Source organism: Jaculus jaculus, chromosome 6, assembly GCF_020740685.1.
Source record: "Jaculus jaculus isolate mJacJac1 chromosome 6, mJacJac1.mat.Y.cur, whole genome shotgun sequence".
NCBI classification, from domain to species: domain Eukaryota; kingdom Metazoa; phylum Chordata; class Mammalia; order Rodentia; family Dipodidae; genus Jaculus; species Jaculus jaculus.
In genome coordinates this window covers 100,959,058-100,981,457 of record NC_059107.1, presented here as the reverse complement: position 1 = coordinate 100,981,457, position 22,400 = coordinate 100,959,058, and the positions used below count along the sequence as shown (strand labels likewise).

At 41.2% G+C, this 22,400-nt stretch overlaps 1 protein-coding gene and 1 pseudogene across 10 annotated transcripts in view; both read left to right on the top strand.

Annotated features, from left to right (window-relative positions):
- Window positions 1-22,400, top strand: part of R3hdm2 (R3H domain containing 2) — a 193,742-nt gene that overhangs the window by 88,067 nt on the left and 83,275 nt on the right. The window contains exon 3 of one of the 10 annotated variants that reach the window (XM_045151571.1): window positions 4,952-5,011. The exons of the other annotated variants lie outside the window; for them this stretch is intronic. The gene's annotated coding sequence lies outside the window, so the exon portion shown is untranslated. The remainder of the gene's footprint in view (window positions 1-4,951; window positions 5,012-22,400) is intronic. 10 annotated transcript variants of the gene reach the window in all.
- LOC123461774 lies at window positions 2,859-2,978 on the top strand (annotated as a pseudogene).

Sequence of the window (22,400 nt, the reverse complement as noted above, 5' to 3'; positions counted from 1 at the left end):
TACTGGGAGTTACAAGCCAGCACCAAGGGAAAAGAAAGAAGAAAAAACAAGAAAATCTTAAAAAAAAAAACCAAAAAACAAAACCAGAAATGTAAGGCTAGGCTTTATCCCAAAGGCCCTTCAATTCAGGTGCTTCCCCTCGGGTCCTGCTGAGGGTTCAGCCTTTTAGTCTGTCTTCCAGGATACAGGATTGTATAGTACCAGTCCATTTAGGTTCAGTTTTGTGTCCTCCCCCCCCCGCCAACCCTCCCTTCAAGCCCTACGCTCTCTGTTGTCCAGTCCTTGAGGTATGTCAACATCTTGGGCTGATCCAGGTTAGGAGCCAAAAATGAGTGAGACCATGCTACTATTGTCTGTGGTTGTGTGATTTCGCTCAGTATGATCTGTTCCAAGTTTGACCACTTTTCTACAAATTTAATTGTGTCATTTTCCTTACTGCTGTGTAGAATTCTATCATGTAGATATATCACATCTTGATTATCCATTTATCCAATGATGGACATCTGGGTTAATTCCAGTTCTTAGCTATTATGAATTGAGCAGCTATAAACATGGTTGAGCAAATATCTCTGAACTGAGGCATGAAGTTTTTAGGATAAATGCCCAGTAAGGAAATAACTAGGTCAGTTGGTAACTCTATAGTCAGCCTTTTTAGGAATCTCCATATTGCTTTCCATAGTGGTTATACCAGCTTACATTTCCACTAACAGTGATTGAGGGTTCCAATTTCTCCACATCTTCTCCAACATTCGGTCTTTTTTTTTTTTTTTCGCAGTTGGGTTTCACTGTAGCTCAGGCTGACCTGGAGTTCACTATGTAGTCTCAGGGTGGCCTCAAACTCATGGTGATCCTTCTACCTCCTGAGTGCTGGGATTCAAGGTGTGCCACCATGCCCAGCATTATCATTTGATTTTTTAATACTTGTCCAGCTCTATTTTCAATTATTTTATTTTATTTATTTATTTGAGATATATGTGATATATATATATATATATATATATAGAGAGAGAGAGAGAGAGAGAGAGAGAGAGAGAGAATGGGCACACCAGGGCTTCTTGCCACTTCAAACAAACTCCAGGCACATGTGCCATCTTTTGCATCTGGCTTACATGGGACCTGGAACATCAAACCTGGGTCCTGTGGCTTTGCAGGCAGGTGCCTTTACCACTAAGCCATCTTTCCAGCCCTATTTTTTTTTTGAGACAGGGCTCACTGTAGCCCAGAAACTTACTCTGTATCCCAGGCTGCCCTTGAACTCAGCGATTTTCCTACTATAGTCTCCTGTGTACTGGGATTATAGACATGAGTCACCAGTGCCTGGCCAGATATAGGCTTTTTACTAGGTTTTTAGTATCAGGTATGGTAGCTATTTTTTTTAATTCATTAATTAATTTGAGATATACAGAGAGAGGAAGAGGCAAACAGTGAGTATGGGCATGCCAGGGTTTCCTGCCACTATAAATGAACTCCAGATGCATGCACCACTAGTGCATCTGGCTTTATGTGGGGACTGAGCAATCAAACTCTGGTCTTTAGGCTATTCTTATAGTTCAGAAAGACCTTATTGTATCAGTATACTAAACTTTTTTTTTTGGTTTTTCCAGGTAGGGTCTCACTCTAGCCCAGGCTGACCTGGAATTCACTATGTAGTCTCAGGGTGGCCTTGAACTCACAGTGATCCTCCTACCTCTGCCTCCCGAGTGCTGGGATTAAAGGTGTGTGCCACCACACCCGGCTTTTATACTGAACTTTTAAAATGTGAAGTTGCCATGAGAATATATTTAATAATTTTGGAAAAATGATTATATATATATATATTTTATGTATATTTATATAAAAATGATTACTGTTTTTATAAATTTTCTTTTCCTTATTTATTTATTAAATAAGAGAGAGGGAGAATGGCACTGCAGGCACTCCAGCCACTACACATGTGCCACCTTGTGCATCTGGCTTATGTGGGTACTGAAGAATTGAACCTGGATCCTTTAGCTTCACAGGCAAGCACCTTAACCATTAAGCCACACCTCCTGCCCCTGCTTTTATAAATTTTCTATGTTATAAACTTCTTAGAAATTTGGTGGCCACAAGGAAATATAGGTACAAAATATGTCATTCCTCTGTTAAAAACTAGCAACACCTTTTCATCCATGAAGTGTATGTTGTCTGTCTGGCTTTTTGCAGTCCAACCACATAAGGATGTGTCAGGTCACTCAGAATAGAAGACGAAGTCCTTTTTTTTGTCTTTAGTATAAATCTTAAGAAATGTCTCATTCATAGAGCTTAATCATAATATTCAGCCCATAGTAAGAACATGGACACACAACAAATACATGTTTAAATGGATGAGCAGATGAATCTTTGTCAAACTCTTGCTATTCTCAGGTTGTTTGGTGTTGCAGTCAGGTTCGCATTGCTGGTAGAAATCACCCAATCACAAGCAGCGTATGGGAAAAAGAGGTTTGTTGTGGTTTACAGGCTCGAGGGGCAGCTCCATGATGGCAGGGATGGCATGAGCAGAGGGTGGACATCACCCCCTGGTCCGCATAAGGTGGCCCATAGCAACAGGAGTGTGTGCCAAACACTGGCAAGGGGAAACTGGCTATAATACCCATAAGCCTGCCCCCAACAATACACTCCCTCCAGGAGGGGTTAATTCCCAAATCTCCATCAGCTGGAAGTCTAGCATTCAGAACACCTAAGTTTATGGGGGACACCTGAATCAAACCACCATATTTGGGTACTAGTCATAGTTATATTGTGCTATTGTAGACCTTGTACTACCTCTCATGTCCATTACTTCCTGAAGCGACACAGATTATCATTACTTTTCTTTGGGCACTTAAAACTTAGGACCTGAAATTGCACAGTGGCATTATTGTAGCCATTGAGGTTTATACGAGGTGCATTATTGCTAACTGAAAACTTTTACCAATACCCCGCCATGATGACTTGCAATATAGTTGGCATTGGCAAAAAACAACAACAAAAACTTAGGAGGCTGGTAGTTTATAGCCCAGTGGTAGAGCACATGATTAGTATGCACAAAGCCCTGAGATTATAGGAATGAGCTACCAAATGTGGCCCTCGATTCAATTATTATTGTGTAACAGGCAAAGATGGAAGGAAGAGAGACTCTGAAAGGCTTATTTAAGTATATTACTCCAGAGTCAGGCATACTTGTAGCCACCTTTCTGCCTCAGCCTCTCAGGGTGCTAAGATTATAAGTGTGAGCTACCATGTTAGGCTCAACCTAGAAGCTCCAAGGAACCAGTATTTAGGCCTAGAAGTTGCGGGCTTTTCTTTTTGTTTTTTTTTTGTTTGTTTGTTTGTTTGTTTTTTAGTCTTTCCTTCTTTATGTTTTTGAAACAGGGCCTCACTGTGTAGCCCAGACTGGCCTTGCACTTGCAGCCAACTTCCTGCCTCAGTCTCTTTCTCCTGTTAGTAAGGTACCCTCATTGTTTCATCGTTCCCTATTTTATAGCCAACATTTTCTCCTTATCTGTTGGGAGCAAATATAGGAAGAGGAAGAGCAAATAGCTACTAGTATTCTATGCTGCCTGCCTTCTGCCCCAAAATGAAAGATGGTTTTACTAAATATAGCTTGCTGGAAAGAAAATTCTCTGCAGCTAGGTTTGGTTTGGTTTATGTTTCTAAAGTTGATGGCAGCTTCTTGGTAAAAACTATTTCTCTGACCTCAATTATTTTATAGTGGGTAAAAGGCAAAATAATTTTAAAAGAGAAATTTTAATCTAATATATATCCCCAAATCATTATTCTTCACTACAAACTCTATTTTGGCATCTGAACATATGCAGCAGAAAGGAGCTACTGCTTTATCTTTTAAAGCTGTCCTCAGAGCAGTGTGGAGGCAGGCATGCTACTGAAGTACTTGAATGAGAAGTGGGAGGGGTGCTCTTGCAGAGAGAGAGAAAGGGAGGGAGAGAGGGAGGTGGCAGAGCTCTGGGTGGCATCCTTTAGAACGGCTGGGCCATGGTCTGCTTCAGGACTGCTTGTCACAGCAATTAGCTTAGTGGAGGCGCAGCAGCTAAGATCAGTAGCATTTCATTCAAGGGTGAAGGGGGATGCGGATGGGGACTGTGGGCGGGGAAAGAGGCACAGGTTTCCCAGAAGGAATTTCTTCCGGCAAAATTCCGGCAGAACAGATCCTTACCATGAGGTCTCCATTAATAATATGAGCTTGCTGTTGGTGTAAGTGCAAATCCATCTGGGGTGAGTTCTGCATCATTTTCTCTCTTTTAAATAAAAGTCCTTGAACTTCACAGAATAGAATGGAAGAGGTGACAAAAATTGGTATCTTTTGTAGGTTTGTTGGTTTAGCTGTACGATACTACAGAAATTTTTTTTCACATGTTAAATTTTGTGAGGATTTTGTGGACATTTTCAATTGCCTTTTAAAATCTTGAAAATATTTTAAAAATTAGGTTTGCTTGAACTTTTACTGTATTCATATTCTACCTTTTCCATTATTATTTCAAACTGTGCTCATTCAGATTTTGCTTATGAGAACAGTGGTGATTTCTGTTCTCTTTGGTGATGCTGTTGACGCACATTGCAGGAAGCAGGGAATCCCCTATAAATATCCTTCACTGTGTCATTACCCAGCTATCCACGCCCGGCTGGTGAATGTGCCTCTCTGTGTCCTATGTCTTTATGTAACTGTCCCCTAGTCTTCAGATGTGATAAGAGAACTATGTTGCTTTTTGTGAATATAAACATCCTAGGATTAATTTATTTCACTAAATTTTACTAAAAATGCTTTTAATATATTGAGGTTTTTATATGAATTTCTTCTAGCTATGCCACTTTTCATTTTGGATTGCTTGTTTATTTCTTATAATTGGCTTGTTTTTGTTTGGTGGCTTTGGTTTCTAAAGAGTGCAGAGATGGGATTCCCTCTACCTCTAGTGACGTATTATTTTGTTTGCAGTCTTTTTCTTCTGAGAGGGAGGGGACGGAGAGAAGGAAGAAGAGAAATCCATCAGAAGCGGTGCGTTCTCCTTTTATGACTTGATGATGATAACCGGGTACCACTGAATAGAACTAAAGCTAAAGTGGGCTGTTTTAATGTAATGATAGGGGTGCTGGTGCTTGTTTCTTTTTAGAACAGGCTCAGACAGAAGTCAAGATTGCTGAAGCAAGGTGCCTGAATTAACCCCGTGGTAGCTGCTAATGCTAATAAATTTTACCTAAGGGCCTTTTCTAAATATGGAAGCAGAAAAAGCTCATAAGAATCCATTAATAATTCTAGATTGAATTTTGGAATTTAGGATTATTTAACATTATTTACACTAGTCCTGATCAAGCAGTTTGCTATTTTTCAGAGCTCAAAAATAGGTAGTTACATAAAAGTCCTTGCCATTGTAGTTTAGAGTAAAATTCTTACTTTGTTTGTATTTTGTTTGTTTGTTTGAATGTAGTTAAAGCAAGGCTTAGGAAAAAAATGATCAGGTATACTTCTAGGTGTGAGCATAACAGCTTAGCCTATCTTTTTTTTTTTTTTTTTTTAATTCAGTGTCTCGGCTTCTAGTTCCTTTTATGCAACTCCATTTTAGTGATCTTTAGAGGGCTGCCTGCAAAGGTCAATATGAAAAACTCAGTAGACTAAAGCCTAGGAAAATTGAAGTCACTTATTGTAGATATATGTTTGGATAGCATATATGACATGTACCTTTAAAAACTTGCTGGATTATATTGTGTGCTGAATTTCTTCTCTGTTCTGTCCTTCCATTTATTCTAAATTGTTTGTGTGTGAAGTGAAAATATTAGTGTCTGCTGTTTAGCTTAATTATGTAGTCAGGTTTTTCTATGGTACCTTAATTATTTATTACATCCATAAGTGTTTCAAACTAACAAAATTTAACTTTATTTGGAGAGAAATGAGCTAGGGGAGAAAAAGGAAAAATAATTTCAGAGTGAGAGCATTCTAGAATAACTGTTCAGAGGCTCTTGGAGGTGGAGCTGTAAGGTTAGGAGAAATCCCACTGTATCTTTGCATATTGATATTGCAGCAAATGTATGGATAATTTCTCATTAGCTTTTCAGGAAACCCCTGTGGTGGACAACCCTCCTTGATTGTTGCTGGGAGACTGCTCTGACGTCACTGGGAGCAGTTCCCGGTCTGCAACTAGAACAAGAATAGCCTTTGAGGGGGAAAAACTGCTGTGAAATTAAAAGATGACAGTTAAAAAAAAAACCCACAAATCTGATTTCCCTTCAATTTAGGGTGGATAAGATATAGCTAAAGTCTTTCTTAAACGTTTCAATCATTTCCAAGGGAAAAATTACTAAATGAGGATTTTATTTCAGCAGAAAGCACCTTCATTTTAAATCTTTGTTTTCTAATCAAGGCTTTAGAAAAGGTCAAGGAAAGAAAGGTGTCAAAGAAATAAGATTATAATTTTATTTAGCCTTCATTTTCTTTCATTCCCCTGCCCCACTTTTTTTGGAGGAAGAGGGAAAGATCAAGGGCCATTTTTTTGTTTGTTTGTTTTTGAGGCAGGGTCTCATTCTAGCCTAGACTGATCTGGAATTCACTGTGTAGTCTCAGGGTGGCCTCAAACTCATGACGATCCTCTTACCTCTGCCTCCTGAGTGCTGGGATTAAAGGTGTGCACCACTACATCTGGCTTCAAAGGCCATTTTTGTAAAAGGTGTCTTGGTATAACTAGAATCATTAAAACATATGGTATATATTGAAAGGACATTATGGAAACAATGATTTTATTTTCTAGTTTGATTTTAAAGGTAATTATATTTTATTTATTTATTTGAGAGAGAAAGGGGGAGAGAAAGAGAGGGAGAGAGAGAATGGGTGCACAATAGGGTCTCCAGCCACCACAAACTAACTCCAGATGCATGCACCATCTGTGTATCTGGTTTATATGGGTACTGGGGAATTGAACCTGGGTCCTTAGGCTTGGCAAGCAAGCACCTTAGCTACTAAGCCATCTCTCCAGTCCAGTTTGATTTAAATTTCTTTTTTATTTTTGGAGACAGGTTCTCACATAGCCCATACTGGCCTAAGGTTCATTATATAGCCAAGGATAACCTTGAACTTCTGATCCTCTTGCCTCCACCTACCAAATCCTGGGATTACAGACATGTGCCATTGTACCAGGCTCTAGCAGTGTTGATACGGGACCATTGCTGAGCCTAAAAATTAATATATCTACTTAGTTCTCTATGAAATCTACCTTTTCTAGCTCCCTTCCTCACTATTAAAGTTTTAACATTTTCTCCTTAGAAAAGGCACACAGATTGCACTTGCTGATTGGCTCAGTTAATGGACCTGTCCTTAATCTGTAAAATGAGGGTAATGGCAGTACTTGCTTACTGAGTTTATTTTGAGGATTTAGTTAGTACATAAAGGGCTGGAGAGTTTGCCCACTGGTTAAAGGCAGTTGCTTAAAAAGCCTGATGGCCTAGATTCAATTCCCCAGTAATCGCGTAAAGCCAGATGTACTAAGTGGAACATACATACGGAGTTCGTTTCAAGTGGCTAGAGGCCCTGGTACACCCATTTTTACTCATATCTCCCTTTCTCTCCTTCTGTCTCTCAAATAAATAAATAAATACATAAAAACCTAAGCATAGCCAGGTATGATGGCCCACACCTTGACTCTCAGCAATGGAGAGGTTGTGGTAGGAGGATTGACTTGAGTTTGAGACCAGTCAGAGCTACATTCTGAGTTCTTGGTCAGCCTGAGCTAGAATGAGACCCTGCCTCAAAACAAACAAAATAACTGGGCATGGTAACTCATGCCTAGAATCCAAGTGTAAACCTAAGTCAAGTTGAGGGAGGCTGAGACAGTTCAATAGTCATCTGTTTGCTGGAGTAATGGCACATGCTTTTAATCCCAGCACTTTCAAGAGGCAGAGGTAGGAGGGTTGCTATGAGTTCAAGTCCAGACTGGGACTACAAAGTTGAGTTCCAGGTCAGCCTGGGCTAGGGTGAGACCCTACCTTGAAAAACAAAAAAAAAGCTGGGCTGGAGAGATGGCTTAATGGTTAGGATGCTTGTGAAGCTTAAGAACTCAGGCTTGAATCTCCAGGTCCCACGTAGCCAGACACAGTCTTTTCTATTTCTTAAAACTTTTGATCCTTTCCTCTGTATTCATTTTCTCTCATTGGTGATTTTCAAGGAGCTAGATGTACATACTTTCTCTGATAGAATATATGAGAAAATGAAGTTAAATTTTTCCCCCCAAGGTAAGATCTCACTCTAGCTCAGGCTGACCTGGAATTCACATGAAATCTTAGGTTGGCCTCACACTTACAGTGATTCTCCTCCTGAGTGCTAGGATTAAAGGCCTGTACCATCACACCTGATGGGAATTAATTAAAAAAAAATATTTATTTATTTGAGAGAAAGAGGAAGAGAGAGAGAGAGCCACTGCAAATGAACTTCAAATTCACATGCCACCTTGTGCATCTGGCTTTATTGGCAAATCAAACTTGGGTCCTTAGGGCTTTGCAAGCAAGCACTTTAATGGCCGAGCCATCACTCCAGCCCAGGAATTAATTTTTTTAATTTTAATTTTAATTTATTTTTGATTTTTCGAGGCAGGGTCTCACTCTAGTCCAGGCTGACCTGGAACTCACTATGTAGTCTCTAACTCACGGCGATCCACCTACTTCTGCCTCCCGAGTGCTGGGATTAAAGCTGTGTGCCACCATGCCTGGCTCCAGGAATTAATTTTTTAAGGAGACATGAGCTGAAGAAAAATAAAAAGTGAGAAACACTGCTCAGGTGAACGTTCTTGTTTTGTTTTGTTTTTTTGTTTGTTTGTTTTGTTTTGTTGAGGTAGGGTCTTACTCTCTAGGCCATGCTGACCTGGAATTCACTGTGTAGTTTCAGGCTGGCCTTGAACTCACAGCGATCTTCCTACCTCAGCTTCCTGGGTGCTGGGATGGAAGGCATGCACCACCTCACCCAGCAGGTGAATGTTCTCAAAGCTGAAGGTATCACCATGATATCTGGGAAGTGGACAGTACATGTTGCTGGGAGAACAGTTGAAAAAATACTAATATAATTAGTGTGAGTGCTATTTTTTGTTTTTGTGGGGTTTTTTTTTGTCATTAACTAGAGTGATGATAAGGAAAATTTTTTATTTCTAAAACTCTTGAATACATTTGACCTGATAAATTGATGAGAATTGTTAATGAAGAGATGAATACAAAGTTATTCATCATAGCACATTGTTTATAAAATAAATGGCTATCTAAATTCCGAGTAGCAGAGAAATGGTTAAATTGTTGTACGTGTATGTAGTAGAATATTGTGTTATTTTAGAAGTAATGTTAGTGAGGAGAACTGGTTTGGGACACTAATGTCTGGAAATGAAATGACCATTGTATTCATGACCTCATAGTGGCTATTGGCCATCCTTACCTTCACAAGAAAGATAGCACAGTATTGAGCCCATCAATTTTTTTCAACATGGGTGAGCGTGCATGGTAGCGCACACCTTTAATCCCAGCACTCAGGAGGCAGAGGTAGGAGAATCACCTTGAGTAGTCTCAGGTAGTAGGACTCCTGAGTACTAGGATTAAAAGTGTATACCACGCCAGGTTCTAGTGTGTGTGTGTATATATATATATATATATATATATACATATGTGTGTGTGTGTGTGTGTGTGTGTGTGTGTGTGTGTGTATAATTTTTTTTTTTTTTAGTAGATTTCTTTTTTGGAGACAGGGTCTCATTCTAGCCAAGGATGACCTGGATCTCACTCTGTAGCCTAGGCTTGCCTTAACTCAAAGTGATCCTCCTACCTAAGCCTCCTGGATGCTAGGATTAAAGGATGTGCCACCATACCTGGCTGTCTAGTAATTTTTTTAATTTTTATTTAGCCAGAGCCGGGTGTGGTGGTGCACACCTTTTATCTCAACACTTGGGAGGCAGAGGTAGGAGGATTGCTGTGAGTTAGAGGCCACACTGAGATTACATAGTGAGTTCCAGGTCAGCGTGGGCTAGAGCAAGACCCTACCTCAAAAAACAAAACAAAACAAAAAAATTATTTGCCGGGGGAGGGGGTGGGAGTGGAGAAAATGAGCATGCCAGAGCTGCCACAAATGAGCTCTAGACACGTGTGCTACTCTGTGCATCTGGCTTTACATGTACACGAAGGAATCAAATCCAGGACAGCAAGCTTTGGTAGCAAGGGCCTTTAACCACTGCGCCATCTCCCCAGCCCTGTCTAGTATTTTTTTTCTGTCTAGTTTTTTTAATTTTTTTTTATTTTTATTTTTTATTTTTTTAATGGGAGGAAAGATTTATTAGAGACAGAGGGGGAAAGAAAGTAAGAATGGGCATGCCAGGGCATCTAGCCACTACAAATAAATTCTAGAAGCAATGTGCCACCATGTGCATCTGGTTTACATGTGACCTGGAGCATCAAACTTGGGTCCTTAGGCTTCTTAGGCAAGCACCGTAATGGCTAATCCATGTCTCCAGCCCAAGGGAGGAAAAATCTTATTCTGGTCTATAGTCTCTAGGGGAAGATTTTAATGGTGGCAAGGGAAAATGTGGTATGACCAGAAGCTGGATATCACCTCTGCCAGAGCATGGGGCAAACAGCAGGAGAGTGAGCTGAGCTCTGGCAAGGGAGAGCTGGCAGTACCACCTCAAAGCCTGTCCCAAACAGTTCATACCCCGCAAGGCTCCCCCTCCCCCTCCCCAATTGCCATCAGCTGGGGAGCATTCAGCATACATGAATTTATGGAGGACACCTGATTCAATCCACCACAAATACCTATGTGGCAATATGTTCTTGAGGAAGGGGAGAATGGTAAGCTATGAATCTGGGCAGTGTTAAAGGTGGGTATATCCTTGAATAAGAGGGTGATATGGTTTTTCGAGGTAGGGTCTCGCTCTAGCCCAGGCTGACCTGGAATTCACTATGGAGTCTCAGGGTGGCCTCGAACTCACGGCGATCCTTCTACCTCTGCCTCCTGAGTACTGGGATTAAAGGCATGCACCACCACGCCCGGCTTCTGTCTAGTATTTTTAATGTAATTATATGACACATTTTTAGACTGTAGTAAATTTTCAGTTTTACCTTTTTTTTTTCTTTCTTATTTATTTATTTATTTTTGGTTTTTCAAGGTAGAGTCTCACTCTGGCCCAGGCTAACCTAAAATTCACAGTGTAGTCTCAGGGTGGCCATGAACTCACAGCAGTCCTCCTACCTCTGCCTCCCAAGTGCTGGGATTAAAGGTATGTGCCACCACATCCAGCTTAGTTTATTCATTTGTTTCTCTTTATTTTATTTTTTCTTTTCTTTCTTTCTTGAGACAGTCAGGCTGGCTAGGAATGGGCCATATATCCTTAAACTCATGATTCTATTCTCTCTTTTTTTGTTTTTTTTGAGAGAGAGATAGATTTTTATATGATCCAAGCTGGCTGTTACCATACTGTGTAGGTCAGGCTGGCCTCCAAATAACAATCTCTAGCCTCTGCTCCGAGTACACCACCAGAACTGGCTTTAAATTATGTTTTCATAAAACTTTTTTGGTTGTTTTCTTCAAAGTAGGGGCTCACTCTAGCCTAGGTTGACCCGGATCTCATTCAGTAGTTCCAGGATGGCCTCAAACTCACAGTGATCCTTCTACCTCTGCCTCTCAAGTGCTAGAATTAAAGGCTTGCCCCACCACGCCTGGCTAAAAAGCTTTTCATTTTTATTTATTAATTTGAGAGAGAGAGGCAGAGAGAAAGAGAGAGAGTCAGAGAGAGGGAAAGAGAATGGGTGTGCCAGTGTCTGCAGCCACTGCAAATGAACTCCAGATGCATGTGCAACCTTGTGCATCTGGCTTACATGGGTCTTGGGGAATCCAGCCCTATAAAGCTTTTTATTGAGAACTTTCATACATGAATGTGTAATTTGATCATAATCCCCTCCTATTACCTTCTTTAGACTCCCACCTGCATTGTACTGAACCACTTCTTTCTAACTGAGCTGGGGAGATTGTTCAGCAGTTAAAGGCGCTTGCTTGCAAAGCCTGGTGGCCCCGTTTGATTCTTCAGTACCTATATAAAGCCAGATGCATAAGTGACCCATGTGTCTGTAGAGTTCATTCCCAGTGTCACGAGAACTTAGCACACCCATAACTCTATCTCTATTTACATCTCAAATAAAACTATTTTGGGGGGCTGGAGTGATAGCTCAATGGTCAAAGACACTTGCTTGCAAAGCTTGATGGTATGGGTTTAGTTCTCAATTATTCCCTTTTTTTTTTTTTTTTTTTTTTTTTTTTTTTTTTGGTTTTTCGAGGTAGGGTCTCACTCTAGCCCAAGCTGACCTGGAATTCACTATGGAGTCTCGAACTCACAGCGATCCTCCTACCTCTGCCTCCCAAGTGCTGGGATTAAAGGCGTGGACCACCACACCTAGCTTCAATTGTTCCCTTTTCTATTTTGTTCTCTCACTCTCTCGTTTTCTTTTGTTTGTTTTTGTTCTAGCTCAGGTTGACCTGGAATTCACTATATAGTTTCAGGCTGGCTTTGAAGTTTTGGCAAGCCTCCCACCTCTGCCTCCTAAGTGCTGGAACTAAGGCATGTGCCACCATGCCCTGTTAAAGACAAGGTGTCACTGTGCAACCTTAAACTTCTGCCTTAGCCTCCCAAGTGCTAGTATATTCAGTTCCTGCTTCATATTTTTGTTTGTGTGTGTCTCTGTAATGAAATGTGTGTGGTATGTACACGTGCCTTTGGGGCACACCATTCACTGCCTGAGGTGGGGGTTGCTAGCTTGCAGTGGCTGAACCACTTCTAGCTAAATAAAATTTTAGAATGTATTAGATTCAGATAAATGTTATAAAACTTTATAATGTATTAAATTTAGATAAATGTAAATTTCTATGTAAAATGTAAATTTCAGAGCATAGTGTTTGAGATGTTATAAGTGTTCAATAAATGATAACTTTTCTTTTTGAGACAGGATCATATATATATATATCCCAAACTGGCCTACAACTTGCTACATAGCCAAAGGTAACATTGAACTCTAGCCTATACAACCTTTGTGCTAGGATTACAGGTTTGCCACCATGCCTGGTTTATGTGGTACTAGGAGTCAAATCTTGGGCTTCATGAATGTTAGGCAAGCACTCTATCAAGTGAGCTACATCTACATTATTTAAGGATGATAGCCTCCTGTGATCAGAGTCTAGGGTTTTTGTATTGGAGAAAATGTCACTCAGAAAATACCCAGTTTACATAGCACTTGTCCTACTGAAGACTGTAAATATGCTTTCCTATGTCTATCAGCCCAAGATCTTTTTTTTTTTTTCTTTTTTAAAGGAAATAGGTGTGATGGCACATGCACTTTCAATCCTAGTACTATAGAGTCAGAGGTAGAAGGATCAATGAAAGTTTGAGGCCACCCTGAGACTACAGAGTGAGTTCCAGGTCAGCCTGAGCTAGAATGAGATCCTACCTCAGAAAAAAAGGCGGGGGGTCTGGAGTGATGACTTAAAAGGTTAAAGCACTTGCCTGCAAAGCCAAAGGACCCAGGTTCAATTCCCCAGGACCCACATAAGCCAGATGCACAAAAGAGCACATACATCTAAAGTTTGTTTGCAGTAGCTGGAGAGCTTGGTGTGCCCATTCTCTCTCTTTGTCTCTACCTGCCTATTTCTCTCTCACAAATAAATAAATAAAAATGTTAAAAATAAATAAATACAAATAGGGCTTAAATGGACAATTGTACTTTTCAGTTCAGTTTAGCCCAGATTTATGTATTTTATTCTCTCATAGTTTGATCTTTCATTTAATAAATTTAATGTTTTGTTTTTAATATTATATTTTTTATTAAAAAAAAAAAAAAGGTGTGAACCACCACATCCAGTCTCTAGTTGGGAGATTTTTTTTTTTCCTTCAAGGTAGGGTCTCACTCTAGCCCAGCCTGACCTGGAATTCATTATGGAGTCTCAGGGTGGCCTTGAACTCACAGCAATCCTCCTACCTCTTCCTCCTGAGTGCTGGGATTAAAGGCATGCGCCACTACGCCTGGCTGGGAAATTGTTTTTAAAGATTTATTTTTATTTATTTATTTGAGAAAGAGAGAAAAAAAACGGGTGTACCTGGGCCTCTAGCCACCACAAATGAACTCCATATGCATGCACCACCATGTGTATCAGGCTTATGTAGGATCTGGAGAATGGAGCATGGGTCCTTAGGTTTCATAGCAAGCACCTTAACTGCTAAGCCATCTCTCCAGGCCAGGGGGAGATTTTTTTATAGCAGCTTCATCTCTATACTTGAAATGTTTTTTGTTTTGTTTTTTAAGGTAGGGTCTCACTCTAGTTCAGGCTGACCTGGAATTCACTATAGCCTCAGGGTTGCCTTAAACTCTCCATGATCCTCCTACATCTGCCTTCCCAAGTGCTGGGATTAAAGGCATGCACTACCATGCCTGGCTGATTTATTTTTATTTTTATTTATTTTAATTTTTTTGTGAGAGGGTGAGAGAGAGAGAGAGAGAGGGAGAGAGGGAGAGGGAGAGGGAGAGGGAGGGAGAATGGTCACACCAGCTACTACAAACGAACTCCAGATGTATGCGCCACCTTGTGCAGCTGGCTTACATGGGTCTTGGGGAAATGAACTGAGTTCCTTTGGCTTTGCAGGCAAGTGCCTTAACCACTAAGCCATCTCTCCAGCCCCTCTTCTTTAATTTTGGTACATTTTTTTTTCTTTAAGTATAGGGGGAGTGGTAGGGAAGGGTGTGTGTGTAGAGAAAATAACAGACATAACAGAATTCTTTTTTTAATTATTTATTTTAATTTTTTGGTTTTTTAAGTCAGGGCATCACTCTAGCCCAGGCTGAGTATGACCACTATGTAGGCTCAGGGTAGCCTTGAACTCACATTGATCTTCCTACCCAGCCAGTTTTTTAAAAAATACTTTATTCATTTATTTACGAGAGAGAAAGAGACAGAGAGAAAGCGAGAATGGGTACGCCAGGGCCTCTAGCTACTGCATACAAACTCCAGACACACGTGCCCCCTTGTGCATCTGGCTAATGTGGGTCCTGGGGAATTGAACCCAGGTCCTTAGGCTTCACAGGCAAATGCTGTAACCCAGTCCCATTCCCAGCCAAGTTTAATTTTTTTTTATTTATGAGAGAGAGCGAGAGAGCACAAGCAAGCGCACACCAGGGCCTCTAGCTACTACAAACAAACTCCAGATGCGTGTGCCACCTTGTACATCTGGCTTACATGGATTCAGGTGAACCCATGTAGGTCCTTTGGCTTCATAGGCAAGCAAGCACTTTAACCACTAAGCCATCTTTCCAGCCCCTAGAATTCTTTTTTTGTTTGGTTGCTTGGTTTGGTTTGGTTTTCGAGGTAGCGTCTTGCTATATAGCCCAGGCTGACTTGGAATTCACTATGTATTCTCAGGTGACTTCAAACTCACAGCAATTTTCCCACCTCTACTTCCCAGGTTTTGGGACTTAAGGCATATACCACCATGCTTAGCCTTTACATTTTTTTCTTTTTATTTATTTGCAAGCAGCAGAAAGGTAGGGGTGGGGAGAGAATGGGTGCTCTAGGGCCTCCAGCCACTGCAAATGAATTTCAGGTGCATGTCCCACGTTGTGCATCTGGCCTTATGGGGATACTGGGGAATGGAACTTGGGTTGTTAGGTTTTTGCAAGCAAGTGCCTTAACCACTGAGCCCCCATAATAGAATTCTTAAGAAGTGAAGGACTGACTAGAATATGGAGACTAAAAGCCTAAGATATGTCAGTTCCTTCACTCATTTTAACATTTTTTTTGGTAATGTTATGGGAAACTTACAAAGATCGGCAGTCCTAGATTAAAACCCTTAGTCTCTTATGTAGTAAACAGGGAACTTTGATCTTGTGATCTAAGCTAGGACCCCTTTATCCCATACTGATTCCTCAGTTTATCCTAGTGGCAGTTTTCTGCATTTCTCTCCTAAAATTAAGCAATGTTAATTCCATATATTCATTGGCATTGTTATTCATTACTGCTGCCCCAAACTATGAAGTTTTCTTGTGTGTACTATGCATGTGTGTCTAGGGTGGGGATGCATGTGCACTTGTGTATTTGGACACCAGAATTTGATGTCAGGGGTCTTCCTCATAGCTTTATACCTTACTCTCTTAGACAGGGTCTCATTGAACACAGAGCTCACTAATTTGTCTAGACTAGGTAGCCATTGAGCCCCAGGGATTCTCCATTTCTACCTCACCAGAACTAGGGTTATAGGCACGTGTCACCAAATCCTGCATTTTACAATGGTTCTGTGGTTCTGAACTCAGATCATCATGTTTGCAGGGTAACTACTTTATCCATGAGTCCTTTCCTCACCCTTCAAACTATGATGTTTTAGGATACCAGAGGGCAGCATTTCTTGTTTGTAGAGACCATTCTCTGACAGCATTTGTAGCAGTGCCTGTGGAAACTGCTTTATTTAAGAGGGTAAGGGCTCATTTTCTTGCTCTTCATGATAGAGCCTGTTGCCATGGAGTTCTGGATCAGATTGGCTGACCTATGGGTCAATGAGCATATAGAACATACAACACATTCTTTAATGTTGCAGAATTAATTTCTTCAGTGATTTATAGTAGTAGTACTATACTGTATGTAGATCTGTGAAACAAGATGCTTCAAGAATAAGATGTTTTTCTCTTCTCATACTTTACTGTTAAAAAATAAACACCATAACTATATATTCCTATTGTGATTTGATTGGGAGAAGATGTGGTAGGAAGCCCCTACTACCTATGAATTGAGCTCCTACTGCAGTCAGCTGGGCTTATTCCAAGTTTTAACTCTGATTTTTATTGATTAGAAGTGATTTGTCCTTATATATAAAGCTGCTTTGCTTTATATGTTATATTAAAATAATTTGGCAGTTTTAAGATGAATTACAAATTAGCAGCTTTTTATTTTTCTTGGTCTTACCTTTCTCTTCCACTTAGATGTTATAGTTAGTTATCTTCCTATTTGGTCCAAAGGTAGACCAGCTGGAAATAGCTTCCATGTTTTCCACTTTTATTTCCCTAGATTGGTTGGGTATGTAACTTTGGCTGGCTTGAAACTTGATAAATAGACCAGGCTGTCCTTAAATTTACAGCAATCCTCTTGCCTCCCAGCACTTGCGAGACAGAGGTAGGAGAATGGCCATGAGTTTGAGGCCAGCCTGAGACCACATAGTGAATTCCAGACCAGCTTGGGCTAGAGTGAGACCCTACCTCAAAAAACCAAAAACAAACAAAATAAAAGTATCTTGTTTATAGGCAGTGAACAAAACAAAATTCTTAAAAGTCTATGTCTGGGCTGGAGAGATGGCTCATTGGTTAAGGCACTGCCTGTTAACCCTAACAATCTGAATTCTGTTTCTCAGTACCCATTTAAAGTCAGACGCACAAAGTACCATATGCATCTGGAGTTTGTTTGCTGTGGCATGAGTTCCTGGCATGCCTCTTCTCTCTGTCTCTGTCTTCCTCTGCTTGTAAGTGAAATAAAAATAAAAATAAAAAGTCCATGATTGGGTGTGAAGATGGCTCAGCATTCAAAGGCTTTTATTTGCAAAGCCAATTGGCCTGGGTTTGAGACCTCAGTACCCTCGTAAAGCCAGACACAAAATTGGCACATGAGCCGGTCGTGGTGGTACATACCTTTAATCCCAGCACTTGGGAGGCAAAGGTAGGAGGATTGCTATGAGTTTGAGGCCAGCCTGGGACTACATAGTGAATTCCAGGTCAGCCTGAGCCAGAGTGAGACCGTACCTCAGAAAACCAAAAAGAAAAAAAGGTGGCACATGAGTCTGGAGTTTATTTCCATTAGCAAGAGAACCTTATGTGCACATACACAGCACACGCATGCACACATGTGCACATAAATACATTGTATTTATTATTTTTAATGTACAATTTTTGATTGACAACTTCTATACTTTCAGATAATAAACCTTAAAATTCTCTCCCCTCCCCCACTTCCCCTCACAACTCCACTCTCCATCATATCCCCTCCCTCTTTCCGTTAGTCTCTCTTTGATTTTGATGTCCTCATCTTTTCCTCCTATTATAGGGTCTTGTGAAGGTGTTGCTAGGCACTGTGAGGACCTGGATATCAAGGCCAATTTCTGTCTTATTTATTTGAATGAAAGGTTATGGGTATGCCAGGGCCTCCTGGCACTACAAACAAACTCCAGACACAGGCATCACTTTGTATGTCTAGCTGTATGTGGGTCTTGGGGAATTGTACTATGAAAATTCTAAAACATTGTGAAAGAAACTAAAGAAGTAGAAACACACCCTATGTTCCTAGATTGAAAGACTGAAAATTTGACTGAAAGAATGGCTCAGCAGTTAAAGGCATTTGCTTGTAAAACCTGGTAGCCTGGGTCCAATTCTCCAGTACCACTGTCTCTGTCTCTCAAATATATTATTTTTAAAAAGACTGAAAATTGTTAAGATATCAGTACTACCCAAACTACTACAAATTCAATACAGTTCCTATCAAATTCACAATGAAAATCCCTTTTTGCAAAAATATAAAAACCCATCTTAAAGTTCATATAAAAATGGATATGGTAGGGCTGGAGAGATGGCTTAGCAGTTAAGCACTTGCCTGTGAAGCCTAAGGACCCCGGTTCGAGGCTCGGTTCCCCAGGTCCCACGTTAGCCAGATGCACAAGGGGGCGCACGCGTCTGGAGTTTGTTTGCAGAGGCTGGAAGCCCTGGCGCGCCCGTTCTCTCTCTCTCCCTCTATCTGTCTTTCTCCCTGTGTCTGTCTCTCTCAAATAAATAAATAAAAATTTAAAAAAAAATGGATATGGTATATTCCTATAATTCTAATACTCAGGAGGCTAAGGCAGGAAGGTTTTTGAGTTGTAGGCCATACTGGGCTACAAAGCAAGAACTTGTCTCTAAAGAGAAAGGAAGGAAGGGAGGGAGGGAAGAAAGAAGAAAGAAAAGGAAAGAAGAAAGGAAAAGACAAAAGAGAAGAAAAGAAGGGCTGGGAATGCAGCTGAAGATTAGTAGGTATTTGCCTAGCATGCACAAAGCTCCAGGTTCTGTTGCTAACACCACATAAACCTGAGTGTGACTGTACCTTCCTATATCCCAGTATTCGAGGGATATTGAGGCAGGAGGATCAGAACTTGAAGGTTATCCTTGGTTACATATTGAGTTTGAGGCCAGCCTGGGCTTCTTGAGCCCCCATCTCAAAAGAAGAAAAGGGGGCTGGAGAGATGGCTTAGCAGTTAAGGTATTTGCCTGTGATGCCTAAGGACCTAGGTTTGATTTTCCAGGTCACATGTAAGCCAGATGCACAAGGTGGTGCATGTTTCTGGAGTTCGCAATCATTTGTAGCTAGGATCCACATGAAAGAGAAAATGTGACTTTTGCTTTCTGGGCCTGGGTAATTTTTAACTTTTTTAAAAAGAAGCCAGGTGTGGGCTGGAGAGATGGCTTAGCGGTTAAGCGCTTGCCTGTGAAGCCTAAGGACCCCAGTTCGAGGCTCGGTTTCACAGGTCCCACGTTAGCCAGATGCACAAGGGGGTGCACGCGTCTGGAGTTCATTTGCAGAGGCTGGAAGCCCTGGCACGCCCATTCTCTCTCTCTCCCTCTATCTGTCTTTCTCTCTGTGTCTGTCGCTCTCAAATAAATAAATAAATAAAAATTAAAAAAAAAAAAAAAGGAAGCCAGGTGTGCTAGTGCGCACCTTTCATCCCAGCACTTAGGAGTCAGAGGTAGGGGGGTCGCCTTGAGTTCAAAGCCAGTCAGGGATTACAGAGTGAGTTCTAGGTCACCCTGGGCTAGAATAAGACCCTACCTCGAAAACAAACATAAAAAGACTAAATGTTGGTTCACAGTTGTAATCCCAGAACATGAGAAATGGAAGCAAGAGTATCTGAATGCAAGGGCAGCCTAGACTATAGGTAGGAAGATTGCTATGAGTTCGAGACTACCCTAAGACTACATAGTGAATTCCAAATCAGTCTGGGCTAGAGCTACCGTGCAAAAACCAAATAAATAAAACAAAATAAACAGGGGCTGAGGCAGTGTGGTACAGTGGATAAAGCAATTGCTTTACAAGCCTGACAGCTTGAGTTTGGATCTTTACAAGCCATGTAAAGCCAGGCATGTAGAGCTAAGATAATGTAATACCAGCATGCCTACAGTGATAAGGAAGGTAGAGACAGGAGACTCCTGGTAAGACCAACATATGAGGTTGTTCTCTGAGCTCCCCAATACAGTGTACACACACATACACACAAAAGTAATTTCTAGGGCTGGAGAGATGGCTTATCAATTAAAGCATTTGCCTGCAAAGCCAAAGGACCCAGGTTCAGTTCCCTAGTACCCACATAAAGCCAGATGCACAAAGTGGAGCCTACATCTGGAGTTTGTTTGCAGTGGCTAGAGACCCTGGTGCACCCACTTTCTCTCTCTCTTTTTTCAGGGTAGGTTCTTGCTGTAGCTCAGAGCTCAGGCTGACCTGGAATTCACAATGTAGTCTAAGGGTAGCCTCGAACTCATAGTGATACTCCTACCTCTGCTTCCTGAGTGTTGAGATTAAAGGCGTGCACCACCATGCCCAGCTCTTCTCTTTCTCTCTCTATTAAATACATAAATAAATAAATATTTTTTAAAAACAATAAAAAATAAAAAGAATATAGCTTAGTGATTGAACTCTTGCCCAGCAGTACAAAGCCCTAGGCTTGATATGATCCCCAGCATCTACCCAAAAAACAAAGGAAAAAGTTTGAATTGATGGGTTTCCAAGAAAGTAAGATATATGAGTAAAAATAACACAAAACTAAATTAGTAATAAATGGCTGATGAGCACATGAAAATATGTTCAGTATCATTAGGGAAATTTAAATTGAAGCTACTAATTACTGTCTCATACCCATTAATGATGCAGGATTTGGGGTCCAGGGAAGGATTAAATTCCATAAAGATGCAGGAGATTCCAAGCCTAAAGGCTGCAATTTTGGGGTTCTTACATGTGTTAGCAAAGAATTGAAAACACAGAATCTGAGAAGAGTAAATTATGAATTATAAGGTAAATTTTAGGGATAATTCATATCTGGGGTTAAAGCTAGCAGGGAAGCCCAAGCCAAAAAGAAATTCTTTCCTTGCTCTGCTAGAAAGGGGGAAGAGAGATTGAGAAAATCTCCTTCATGAAGGGAACTCTCTGGGAAGAAGCCTCTTGTGAAGACAAAGCATGATGACCCAGGCCACAAGGTCCACATTGTGTAAGAGATCCAGAGGACTAGGATAGTATTCTACATGTAACAGAGCCAAGAGATTTACACACATGTGCCAGGCTCACCTATGGTTAATACCCAATTAGGACAAGACTCGTCACCAGACACAGATGTCTAAGGCAGTATGGTAGTTTGAATGTGATAGTTTAAATGTATGTGGCCCCATGGACTCTGGTGTTTTATTAAAATTGAGCTTACAACTTCAGCCCCTAGCATGCAGATCCCTGCTACAGGGGACCTGTCACTGGGGGTGGATCTTGGAGTCTAGTCCTAAGGTGTGTTTGGGAGCAAATCTGAGTCCAGCCCTATTAGGTGGGTTCAGAGCTATTTGAGCTCTGGCTGGTTCATGCTTGCTGGCTGCTGGTGGTGTCTCTCTGCTTGGATCTATGAAATAGAGCCAGCTTCTTCCACCATTAATGGTGTTCCCCTGGACTCTAAGCCTGAAATAAACCCTTTCTTCCCGTAAGCTGTGTCTGGTTGGGTGTTTGTTCCACCAAGGAGGTACTGGCCAAAATAGGGAAAGATCTGATTGGTTGGTAGACTCCAGAAGCTGACTCAGGGAGGGTGGGCTCACAGGTGTGCTAAACTGAGGAGGAATTGTTATTGGCAGCCATCTTGAATGAGACTGGGTGGGGGGCAGGTTTTAGTCCTGGCCTAGGTCCCTGGCTGACTACCTATAAAAAAAGCTATCCTGATGAGCTGGGTGTGGTGGCACAGGCCTTTAATCCCAGCACTTGGGAAGGAGGTAGTAGGATCGCTATGATTTCGAGGCCATCCTGAGACTACATAGTGAATTCCAAGTCAGCCTGAGCTAGAGTGAGACCCTACCTCTAAAAACAAAAGAAGAGGAAGAAGCAGCACCAGCTATCCTGCTCCTGCCCTCTTTCATTCGGATGACTACTATTTTTATTTTTGTTTTGTTTTGTTTCTGTTTTTCAAGGTAGAGTCTCACTCTGGTCCAGGCTGACCTGGAATTCACTGTGGAGTCTCAGGGTGGCCTCGAGCTCACGGTGATCCTCCTACCTCTGCCTCCCGAGTACTGGGATTAAAGGCGTGCACCACCATGCCCGGCTTTACTATTTTTATTTTTAAAGGGAGGGATCTGGAGGCTTAATGGTTAAGGTA